Here is an 11,874-nt window from a genome sequence, read left to right on the forward strand (position 1 = left end):
AGCCTGGGTTATTTCAACTCGAGGCAAATGGGGGAAAGCTCATCCATCTCTAGCCTGAGTTCCACTGCTGTGGTGCTAATGCCTTTTTCTAAAAGGTTCAACAAGAATCTAAAACATTTCTCTGCTTGTGAAATTTAATAAAGAAGGCAATTATATTGTTTGCCATCAGTAGTTGGCCCATTTATGGCCGAACTCAGCAGAAATATATCCAGCTCCCAGTGAGAGCCAAGCACCTTGCAAAGCACATAGGAGCCTTTTTTTACTTTAAAAGCTGAGTGTAGCTTTATGGAAATTTCTAATTAGGAAAGAGCCATTTATTGGACACATGCTGAAAAATATACTTACTTTTTTTTTTCTTTGAAGGGCTGAAGTGCATGATAAGTTCCCGACCCTGTCCTATACATTTTGTATTTTATCTATAACTCTTGACAAAGGCATATTTCTGTTGTTTTGCTTGAGTGTGTAAATGAACACATTGGGATCAGTTTACCTGTGGGATCACCTTAACCTACTCAACCACTTTGGTCTGTGAAACCGGTGCTTTTATAGGCGACAGATAATATTCATTCCACACTTCGGGGGGGGGGGACTGATCTTTTTAGTGTGACAGCACCTAAACTATGGAACTCCCTGCCTATTGACACCAAGCAGGTGGCCTAACTTTACTCCTTTCACTTGCTTTGAAACATTTGTGTTAAGACAATCTCTCTGGACAAATACCGTATTTTTCGCTCCATAGGATGGACTTTTTCCCCTCCCAAAATTAAGGGGAAATGTGTGTGCGTCCTATAGAGCGAATGCAAGCTGCACGGCTAAGCCCAAAGCCAGAACAGGGAGACGGAGCGCTGCCCCTCTTGCCACCTTCGCGCTGCTCCCCAACCTGGTCTTTGAGGCTGGCGGTGGGAGAAAGCAGCGTTTCCCCCCACCGCCAGCCCCACAACCTCGGGGGGCTACGGGTCTTTGAGGCTGGCTTCCCCACCACCACCAGCCCCAAAGAGCAGGTCAAAAGGAACCTGAAGCCTCCGGAGCCCAGAGGGAACTACCACCGCGCTCCAGAGGCTTCAGGTTGCCTTCACTGAAGCCTGGAGAGCGAGAGGGGTCAGTGCGCACCGACCCCTCTCGCTCTCCAGGCTTCCAAGGTAGCCTTCTGAAGCCTCCCGCTGCGCTCCGGAGGCTTTGGGTAAATGCACCTTGAACGCACCTTGTTTTAGAGGGGGAGAACAAGAAATTCCCCCCCCCCCCTGTTCTCTCCCTCCTATGTTCCGGTGCGTCCTATGGTCTGGTGCGTCCTATAGAGCGAAAAATACGGTAGATGTTGATGCGTTTTAATCTCTTTTTAGTTCGCTGTTATTTTTATTACCTTTTAAATGCTTCTAATTACTTGTTTTTAGTGATAATTTTAATATTTCTTATGAGCCATTTAGAAGTTTTAATGCAATATGGATAAATGTTGCAAGTCTATTTTGCCGAGGCTATTCTAGAATAGCACCAAGAGCACGTTTTTCAACAATGTGACGTCTGACAACTTCTTCTCCTAGTCAACTTTTTCTTGGCACTTTTCAGGGACAACAGCTGCTGCCTCAGTCCTCCTACCTCCTGCAAAGGGATCTGTGGCTGTAATTTCAAAAGCTTCGAAATGTGGAGGTTGGATGGCACCGTCATGACCTTTACCTTCAAAGCAGAAGACTATCCATTCTGTTTATTTTTCCTGATCCCAGAGATTTCCCTGTTCCATATGCTTATCCCTTAATAGGCCATTCATGTATAGAACTGGTCCTTGCCGCATTTGTTCTTGGCCTTGATATTTTCGGCATTTGCCTTTTCTAATCCCTCACAAATCTTCTATCCTCTAATCAGTAGGCAAATGGGCATCAACAAAGTTGTACAGTAAATACATCCTTAGGCAATCATAAGCCGTTGGTTATGTAGGATGCAAAAAGAAGACGTTGGCTTGTTTCCCCCCCCCCCTTTCCCCTGTTTTTCCTTTAATGTCTACAAATTCCTTTGAAAAGTCCTGGGCCTGCAGGAATCACAGCAGATTGCACTGTTCCAAAGCAGCCTTGATAATCAGAAGTCTTTCCAATTCTTAGAGCAGTTTAGAGTTGTTGGAAGAATTAGCAAAATGTGAAAGAATCTCCGGCCTTAGAATATGTTGAATAAATACCTGCCAGGACTGTTTGAACTATAGTAGACCTGCACAGTTTTTGATCTGCAAAGCCTACTGAAGGATACGGTAAGTTGATACCTTCCTCATTCGCCTGTATCTTTTCTCAAAAAGTGGGGGAAAGCCCAGGGCTCAGTGGTTATGCTTTGCTTGTCCCCAAGTTCAGTCTTTGGCAGCTATTAATGAAGTGGATGGGATGCGGGTGGCGCTGTGGGTTAAACCACAGAGCCTAGGACTTGCCAATCAGAAGGTCGGCGGTTCAAATCCCTGCGATGGGGTGAGCTCCCGTTGCTCAGTCCCAGCTCCTGCCAACATAGCAATTCGAAAGCACGTCAAAGTGCAAGTAGATAAAGTGAGGAAAGTCTTCTGGGCTGAGACCCTGGAGAGCCACAGTCATACCTGCCCCAGAAAAAACAGGACATCCCATTTTGGTTGCTGTGCTCTCACCCCCAAAAGTACTTTTTTGGGAGAGTGAGGCGTGGGTCACATGACTCACCCAGGAGTACATCCCAGAAGAAGTGCGTCACAGTTTTGGGTTTCCAAAAGCTGGACAGCATGCACTGCCAGCCTGTGTAGACCAGCATAGGTGAGATAGGCTGGAATCAAGACCCTGACTGCACAGGACCATAGGCAGGGAGCTATTACCCATGAGATTTCAAGCAGTTACCATGTGTTTCATAGTCATGTGCTTGGCCCCAACCCTGAATGCGATGGAGACACTTCATACCTTTGCAGACCAGTGACTCCATAGCAATACCAAGAGCACACATGCAAGCTTGGAGCAAAAAGGCTTATTTGTTGAAGGCAAAACCTAGATCCATTGAATTCAATGGAAACTTTGCTGTTAATCTTAATAAGATATAGATTGCATTTGAAGCTGTTTTTATAGTTGTATTTTCCAACTTATATAGCTTATAGCATCTGCTCAATACTGGTTCATTTAAAGTGTTTTTAAGAGCTGTGTCCAGTGTTAATCATGCTCAGAACAGACCCATTGGAATTAATGGGCATGATTAACCAGCTGGAAGCTTGAGTTCTTCTGGGGCTGTCCTTACAATACTGCAAATAAATACCTAAGCCAGCACAAAATGCCTGTCAGGCACAGACTTATATGATACCTGGTGGTAAGAGTCAGCATGGCGCAGTGGTTAGAGTGTTGGACTAGGACCTTGGAGACCAGAGTTCAAATCCCCACTCAGCCATGAAGTTCGCCTTGGACCAGTCACCCATCTATCAGTCTAACCTACCTTACAGGGTTGTTGTGAGAGTAAAACAGAGAGCGGGGCAAACCATGTATGTCACATTGAGCTCCTTGGAGGAAAGGTGGGATAGAAATGTAATAATAAAAAAAATATGTCCATTAATTTCAGTGGGTCTACCCTGAGTAGAACTTAGCTAGATACAAGCCATAGTCTGTACTTATACTTTGGTTATTAGTCATGTAACTTATTGTCATTATTAATCATTATTATCAGGACTAATTGTGGGCCTAATAAGGGGTAATTATCCCCAACTTTAAAGAGTGAAGAGTCAAAGTTAACTTAACTAGGAGAATATAAAACTAAATAATGAGACAAAATCTTTTACTACAAGAATTCAAAGCAAAGGATTTTATTCTTTTTTTTAATGTCTACCTAGTTATAGTTCAAGGGACGCGGGTGGCGCTGTGGTCTAAACCACTGAGCTTTGGGCTCGCCGATCAGAAGGTTGGCGGTTCGCGACAGAGTGAGCTCCTGTTGCTCAGTCCCAGCTCCTGCCAACCTAGCAGTTCGAAAGCACATCAAAGTGCAAGTAGATAAATAGATACCGCTTCAATGGTAAGGTAAACGGCGTTTCTGTGTGCTGCTCTGGTTTGCCAGAAGCGGCTTAGTCATGCTGGCCACATGACTGAGAAGCTGTCTGCGGACAAACACCAGCTCCCTTGGCCAGTAAAGCGAGATGAGCGTCGCAACCCCAGAGTCGTCAGGGATACCTTTACCTTTACCTTTATTTATAGTTCTTTTTTGGGGGAGGGGGGAACCTCTGCTATTATCCTCTGCAAACAAGAAAAGTGGCAAAGTATTAAGATTGCATTGCTATTAGTCAGCAGTTTTTAGAAGTTCTGGAGCTGTATGACATAAATATACATTTCCTCCTTACAGGTTTTCATTTTTGTCTGGAAATTGATGTGCCATCTTCAGAGTTCTACGATTTTACTTCTCCTTGTTATCCTCATTGTGAAATCATCCTGTCTGAATATGTAACTATTTTGGTTAGGAAAAAAGAACTCTGAAACAAAAATGTCATTTCTATACACTGACTTCAAAGAGGTGCATTAATTAAGAAGGTGGGAATGGTAAGATTTTAAAGGCTGATGGGAAGGTGACTGGGCAAGGAACACTCTCTCACACAGGATAGTGTGGAACAATGGTAAAATATTTCATTTCTGACCTTCCCCAAACCAGAGGTAGTTTCCTGTGTTGAGAAACATTTCTGCCTGATACCCCCAGAAAGCCACTCCCGGTCAGAGGAGACAGTACTGAGCTCAATGAAGCAGTGGTCTGACTTGGTAAATAGAGCATTAAAATTAATACTACAAATAATAAGTATATAGAGCCCTACTCCGCCTTTTTCCAATTTGGACATAAATGAGTTTATACTCTTTGCAGTACTGATCCAGAGTTTTCAACTCAGCCTACCAATGGCTCTTATTTAGTGATCCAAATCAAAGTTGATAAAACCCTCACATATATTTCTTTTGAACAGCAGATTTTCTTCAAAGACAGTATTTTAAAGAGATAAGCAGCTACTACATTCCTTTGTTAAATCTCTTACTTCCATCCATTTTGTGTCCTTGGGATTCTCCAGATGAATACCTGGATTAACCTGATGATTTTGTTATTTTTTTAAAAATAAAGCAGAATGCTTTGATTACAGATGTTCATGTTGTGGTTTAAAAGGAAATGATTCCTAAAAAAGGAAAGCATCGCATCAGTCCTTGGCTTGCTTTTGATTATGGCATATTTTTGTGACTTTATTCTAGAGTTCCCTTCTAGGTAATTTTATTGCCCTGTTTAAGCAACTTCTGCCATTGTCAGGGCTGACCATATATATTGCACTTTCTATTGCCTACAATCACGAACAGTTTATAATTTACCATTATCCCCGAAGATGTTCTTGAAATGAGATGTCCTACTTGAGCTGCATTTTCCAAACAAATAAATTAGCAGGCCTGTGGTATTGTTTTCAGGGTTTACAGGCCATTTGCATGGAAAGCTTTGTTTCTGGAAGAACCGCTTAAAACTTAATATTCCTGCGAGCTACAGAAATATTGTTTTGGGGCTGATGCTTGGTGGAATGTATTTTGCATTATGGTAGGAAAGAAGCCTGAATAGGTTTCAGCCTCTAGCAAAATATTAATCACACCATTACGTAGAATGACTGCAGTGTAAAATTAATCCCATTCTTACTATAAGTGACATTGTTTAAAAATCATAGGGAAGTCTTTTCTAGGAGAAGAGAAGGGAAAGTGTCAGGTAAAAAAGGTAAAGGTAAAGGACCCCTGACAGCAGTGGCGAAGCTGCATGCTCTGCTGCCGGGGGAGGAGAGCAGGTGGGGGCGTGAAGGGTCCCTGCGGGGGCCCGGCGCATGTGGGGGTGTACAGCACGTGTCTGGGGGGGAGGGCGCCACGATGGCACCCTACCAGAATAATGGTGCCAGGGACTGTCCGCTCCCTCCGCACTCCCGTTCCTGACAGATAACTCCAGTCGCGAACAACTCTGGGGTTGCAGCGCTCATCCCGCTTTACTGGCCAAGGGAGCCAACGTTTGTCCGCAGACAGTTTTTCCAGGTCATGTGGCCAACATTACCTCTGGCAAACCAGAGCAGCGCATGTAAATGCCGTTTACCTTCCCGCCGGAGCGGTACCTATTTATCTACTTGCACTTTGACGTGCTTTCAAACTGCTAGGTTGGCAGGAGCTGGGACCGAGCAATGGGAGCTCACCCCGTCACAGGGATTCGAACCGTCAACCTTCCGATTGGCAAGCCCAAGAGGCTCAGTAGTTTACACCACAGCACCACCCAAATAATTTGCAGAAAAGGCAGAAGATCCAAAAGAATGAGGTCCTACCAATGGCATTCAATTTCTCTTTAATCCAAAATGACTCTGATTTTAACCCATACTTTCAAATGGCTTTAACTTTTTTGGGGGGAGAGGACCTTTCACGTGAACTATAACCATGATGATGAGTCAACCAGGAACAATTCTGGGCCTTTTATGTATGTTGGTCTCAGTTCTGCATCTGAACTCTTCACTGAAATGTGAGCTTCATGGGAAAGCTCAAGTCAGCCATGAGGCTTTAAGTATTTCTATGCAAATTACCTGAAAACCTTGGAAAGCATGGCCTGAAAAGCCAGCCTAGGAATATCCAAGGGGGAAATATGAAAAATGAAAGAACAAGCTAAAGAACCAAATGTTACTGATTAACTTTAACTTACCAACTCTCATGATGGATGCTGAATGTGGATAGCCACCACAGTGATCATATAACCGTTGATCTGGCTATACATTGAGGAGAACTGCACAATTATTTACTTCCTAGGATTTCTGACTGGATGTAGTTGTGGGGTAGAAATTCGACTGACAACATGGGAACCCTACAAATGACCGTTGGGTTGGGGGACATCTAATGAGGCGGAATGTTGAAGGTTTTAGGACAGAAGAAAAGAAGTACTTTTTACACACACCATTTTGTTAAAATATGGAGTTTACTACTGTGATATCTGGCAGTGGCCACCAACTCTGATGGCCTTAAGAGGGATTAGATGAATTTGTGGAGGATAAGGCTCTCAGCTGTTACCAGTTGCAATGACTAATGCCCAACTACCTGCTGTAGTAAATTGGAAACATATTATGATACAGCCATCAGAACATGAGAATAAGCTGTAGCTTTGACCCAAATTACGTGTTACAGGGAAACACATAGATGCCAATGATCCACATTCTCCTCCATATCTCCCTGGTGATGTATCATTGAAAAAATGTCCCATGTGATGTCACTTTATTAGCATTTTCCTGGCAGGAAGTGAAGAAACATAAGTGTACATTATTCTCCCTAGCTTTTTACAATATCTGCTCTTGTTGTTGGTTTACTGCCAACCAATTCTGTTCCAGCGATTTATTGTTTCACTTGTTTTCTGATTTCAACGTGTTTGTTGCTTTAAAAATCCCGCGAGCTGCCCCTGACAGCCCTTAACTGAAGGACAGGATGGAAAGAGTTTAATTAATTAATTACATTATGCCACAATGTGCCAGGGAGACGCAGAGAGAAACACAGGTTGGTGGTGGCCATAGATGTCCCCAGAACGTGGAGTTTTGGCATCAGTGCCAAGTAAAGACTCAGTTGCAAACCCAAGTTTTCTGCCACATCATATAGAGCAGGGCCCCTTTTTCGTATTTGGGAGCATATTTGCAAACCAGAGAAGCTGTCTCGGCCACCCCACATCCCCAGCAACCAAGCACACATTACAACCTTTTCTATTGGCTATGGCAGAATCTTTCTTTCAACAGAATCTTTCTTTCAACTTCAGCAAGGGGAGGGTGTGTTTTGGGTGCTGGAGGAGATCTCCTAGTGTCTCTGAAGGTTTCTAATAATAATTCTGGCTGGGTTTCCCCACTCTAGTAGAGCAGAAGGCTCCTGGTTCAATCCCTGGCATCTCCAGGTCACCCTGTCTGAAATCCTGCAGAGCCACTGCCATTCAATGCCACCAGCAATAATAGCAATATGTATAATAATAATGATGATGATGGTGATAATTTTGCATCTCTACAGCACCGAGCACCTCATAGAAGTTATAATAAAGAAAGAGGAATGTTTCCACCTTTGTTTAGTGCCAAGCACTCTCCAGCTCCCAGCCAGCATGCCCAATGGTCAGGGATGACATGACACTAAGGAGGTTAGAGTGTTGTATTAGGGTCTGGGAGACCAGGGTTAGCCATGAAGCTCACTGGGTGACCTTGGGCTGGTTTCTCTCTCCCCCCACCCATCTCACTGAATTTTTGTTGAGTATAAATGATAAGGGGGAGAACCCATGTACCTTAAGCTCCTGGGATAAAAGGGCAGAGCATAAAAGCAACAAATAAATTGTAGTTACAGATAGGTAGCCGTGTTGGTCTGCCATAGTCAAAACAAAAAAAATCCTTCCAGTAGCACCTTAAAGACCAACTAAGTTAGTTCTTGGTATGAGCTTTCGTGTGCATGCACACTTCTTCAGATACACAATTTAAAATAAATTGTAGTTCAGCAGCAGTCGATATATGAAGTTCTCTCTCTCTCTCTCTCTCTCTCTCTCTCTCTCTCTCTCTCTGTGTGTGTGTGTGTGTGTGTGTGTGTGTTTCCCTTGCTGCTGCCTCCTTCCTTTCCAGCCAGGGAGTCCCTGTCTCTCCACCTTCACGCGCCCTGTCCTTTTGAAGATGCTACATTTGGTGCTCAGTAACCAAATGCTCCATGGTGGGATTTTTGTCCTTTGTACTCTGATGCGTACTCTGGAAAGAGTTACATCTCTTGATCTGCCCAGTTTTGCCTCAGGCCCCACCCACCACTGACACACGGCCCCCAGAAGGCAGGAAACTGCTCTATGGAGTAGGAGATAACACACACCTGGAACAGATTCATGTCAGAGGCTGGTTTAATTGATGGAGTCCTTCATAAAATACAGTCGGGAACAGAGATTAGACTTCTAATCCCATTCTGAATTCTGACTCCCTGGCTCTCTTCTTTCAGAGTCCTGAAATTCCAGGATCTTGGACCATTTATTGTAGATGTCTGCTGGCTTCTGCCCGAGAATGAAAACAATTTGTTCTGACGGAGGATAATCCCTTCGGAGGGTGCACCACCAGCTGGCCGTGTCGAGGGCCAAGGTGCATCGTTCCTAGAAGCAGGATGTGGTCATGTGCCAAAGTCAGCAGAAACAAACAAATAGCCATGTCATACCCTCCATCCAAAGTCTAGTCTTCCCACCATGCCCAAACAGAAATAAAAACAGGATGCGGGAGCCACATCTAAATCAAGCGTTTAGTGCAAACATTTGCACACCTTGGAATGATCTTTGAGTTTTTCAAGGGAAGAACACCCTGGGAAGCATCTCATGGACATCTGGGGACATTTTGTGGCATCTGTTTTGCAAGCCGGGAAGAATAAATCCTACACTTAAAAGCATTGGGATCGTTTGCGCCATACGGCTGATGACAGTGAATTTCTCTCTCACTCACTCTCTTTGATATGGTGAATCCACAGTCAAATATCTAGCAGGGTTTGTCTCAGTCGTCTTTAAGATGATCTCCCCACAGTGAGACAATATTCTCTTTCAGTGGAGGTCAGCAGGGCATGGCTTCTTGATCGCCGTACTCTTTCAGCCATTTACAAAAAAAAGGAGGCCAAATAAACAATAATAATAACGACTTTCTGCATCCAGCCTGCTTTACTCCGGTGCAGGCAAGTTAATACAGTCTGAAGGTAATTTTTAGACACCTTTGGCAGGTGTCGGCTTTGAGGAAGTTGATAGCACACTCTCAAGATCAGACATAAGATAGCTGGAAGGGATTGTGTGATTACTGGTGCTTCCAGACCGCTGCTATTTTTTGGTGGGATTCAGTCACCTCGCAACAAAATCAGGTTGTGCAACAATAGCTGACTGAGGGGTCTTGCACAACAAACCCACTTCCCCCAAAGATTAGACGTTTTTCAATAAAGAAAGTGACAGGAAAATGCAGTAGAAAGTGTAGGATGATGCTTGCTTTGAGGTAATGTCTAAATTCCCCACAAACAAAGTAGAATACATGCTCAATTAATAGTCAATGTTGTCTAATCTCCCTGAAAACAATTCTGAGTGAATGGTCAAGAATCAGGTCTTGGGCAACTATATCAATTTTGGTTTCTCTCAGTTTTTCATTTTTAAATCTTAAATTCAGTTCTCCATATTTTACACATCAGTTTTACCATTTGTTTTTTTTTTTTTAAAGTCCTCATGAAAATTTATTTATTGCATTTATACCCCGCCTTTTCCTCAAGATGTACATCGTTCTCCTTCTCATTTTATCCTCACAATAAGCCTGTTTACACCAACCCCCTTCCTCCAAAGATGGCCGACAGCAACGGATCATTTGGGCAAGAACATTTTTGAATCCTCAAGGTTGCTTGCAAACTTAACACCATTGCAACACATTCTTTTGTGCTTTCCAAGTAGTTGATTAGCTAAAATCAAAGTGGGGAAACCATTGTTTTGCAGCAACTAAAACTGCTTGCTTGATGTATATCTACTGTCTTCAGAAAGGGCTGTGCACAGTGACTCCCCATCCACACGCATTGCAGCATCTTTTAAAGCCTGTTATCAGCACAGAAGAATTCACCCCTCCCAAGTTGGGAGTGTTTACCTTGAAGCTGACTGAATTCACCTTTAGTCTATCCCAGCAGATGGTTTTGCATTAAACATCTTGCTTGCTTGAGAAACTTCCCTCCCTTGCGTACTGATCCAGCAACACACCACACCTTTTCTGCAATGTGCACAACTCCAGATAAGAATTGTGAGTGGCGATTCATGAATTGCGTAAGTTCAGAGTTCAGCTTGGCCCAGCTCCCTAAGTCAGGCCAGATTTGGGGTTATTAAAGAAAACATGCCAAACCACAGCATTACCTTATTCCCACCTGCAATCATAAATAAATCCCATGTTTCTTTAAAGTTTTGAGTTCACCAAAAGGTTTAGGCGGCTCAGTGAAAATTTTCACTGGAGAAGTCCCATTAAAACAAATGGAATTGCAGTAAATGTCAGCTAGTCAATGGAATCATTCCTTTGTAAAATTTGGCCTGAGTTCAAAGTCAAATTCTAGTCAACTGGGTTCACGCAGTTCAGAGGTGCAATAAAGCTAAACTTGCAGTGTAGAAGTAGGACCACCCTGAATTCATTTCTGTCCAAAAGGCAGAAGAGCTCCCAAAATCTGTGTGGCTGCCCTGTGTGTGGTGAATGTGTGAACTGCAGTTTGCGGTCTTCTCCATGAAGAACCTTCTGGACTGACTCCACCCACCCAACCTGAACCATTGCATCTGGGTAGGAAGGAGGATAAAGGGCTTCTTTTCCCAGCTGAATGTTGCTTGAGCAACAAGGCCAATGTGAGTGTTGTTGGTTTCTCTCACTTGTGTCTGTGGACCTGCCTTCTGGTTTGCTCTCTAATCTGGGTTGGTCTTCAGTTCTGACTCCCACTTCCAGTCTCCCAACTCACTCCAGACCAGTCCTTGGAATGAACCAGGCCTTTTTTTAGTTGGAACATTCCAGAATACATTCCGGCACCTGTCAGGTGGGCGTCATTGCCATTATAAGACAACAAGGGTGGCATTTATGGTGAGTTTTGGCACCTTTTTTAATGTAGAAAAATAGCACTGGAATGAACTGATTCAGTTCAGCTAATTCACCAAACTGATTAAAAAAATCTCTGAATTACACCTGAAAGTAGTTCTTATAATTTCTGGGTGAACCAATCCTTTTGTGATGAAACTTCGGGAAATTTTAAATTGAATTCCCTTTTAATTCAATAATTTATATTGGGGGGGGGGGGGTCATCACACTTCTGTGATTGTGGCCTTTGCATCTGCCATTTTCACCTTGCTGAAAAATGATGTTTAAGATAACAGATCATGATTGTTGAGAAAAATAGATTAATTTTGTTTCACATTACA

At 43.4% G+C, this 11,874-nt stretch overlaps 1 long non-coding RNA gene across 2 annotated transcripts in view; it reads left to right on the plus strand.

Annotated features, from left to right (window-relative positions):
- LOC114607785 (uncharacterized) overlaps window positions 1-11,638 on the plus strand; it is a 63,166-nt gene extending 51,528 nt beyond the window's left edge. Inside the window, exons 3-4 of one of the 2 annotated variants that reach the window (XR_003709222.2) lie at window positions 1,564-2,233; window positions 4,306-5,079. This is a non-coding gene — a long non-coding RNA (uncharacterized LOC114607785). Of the gene's footprint in view, window positions 1-1,563; window positions 2,234-4,305; window positions 5,080-8,927 lie in introns of those variants that run through there. The other variant, XR_003709221.2, reaches the window with a different exon arrangement.
- Window positions 11,639-11,874: the final 236 nt, after the last annotated feature.

The sequence above is a fragment of the Podarcis muralis genome, chromosome 12, assembly GCF_964188315.1.
Source record: "Podarcis muralis chromosome 12, rPodMur119.hap1.1, whole genome shotgun sequence".
Taxonomy (NCBI): domain Eukaryota; kingdom Metazoa; phylum Chordata; class Lepidosauria; order Squamata; family Lacertidae; genus Podarcis; species Podarcis muralis.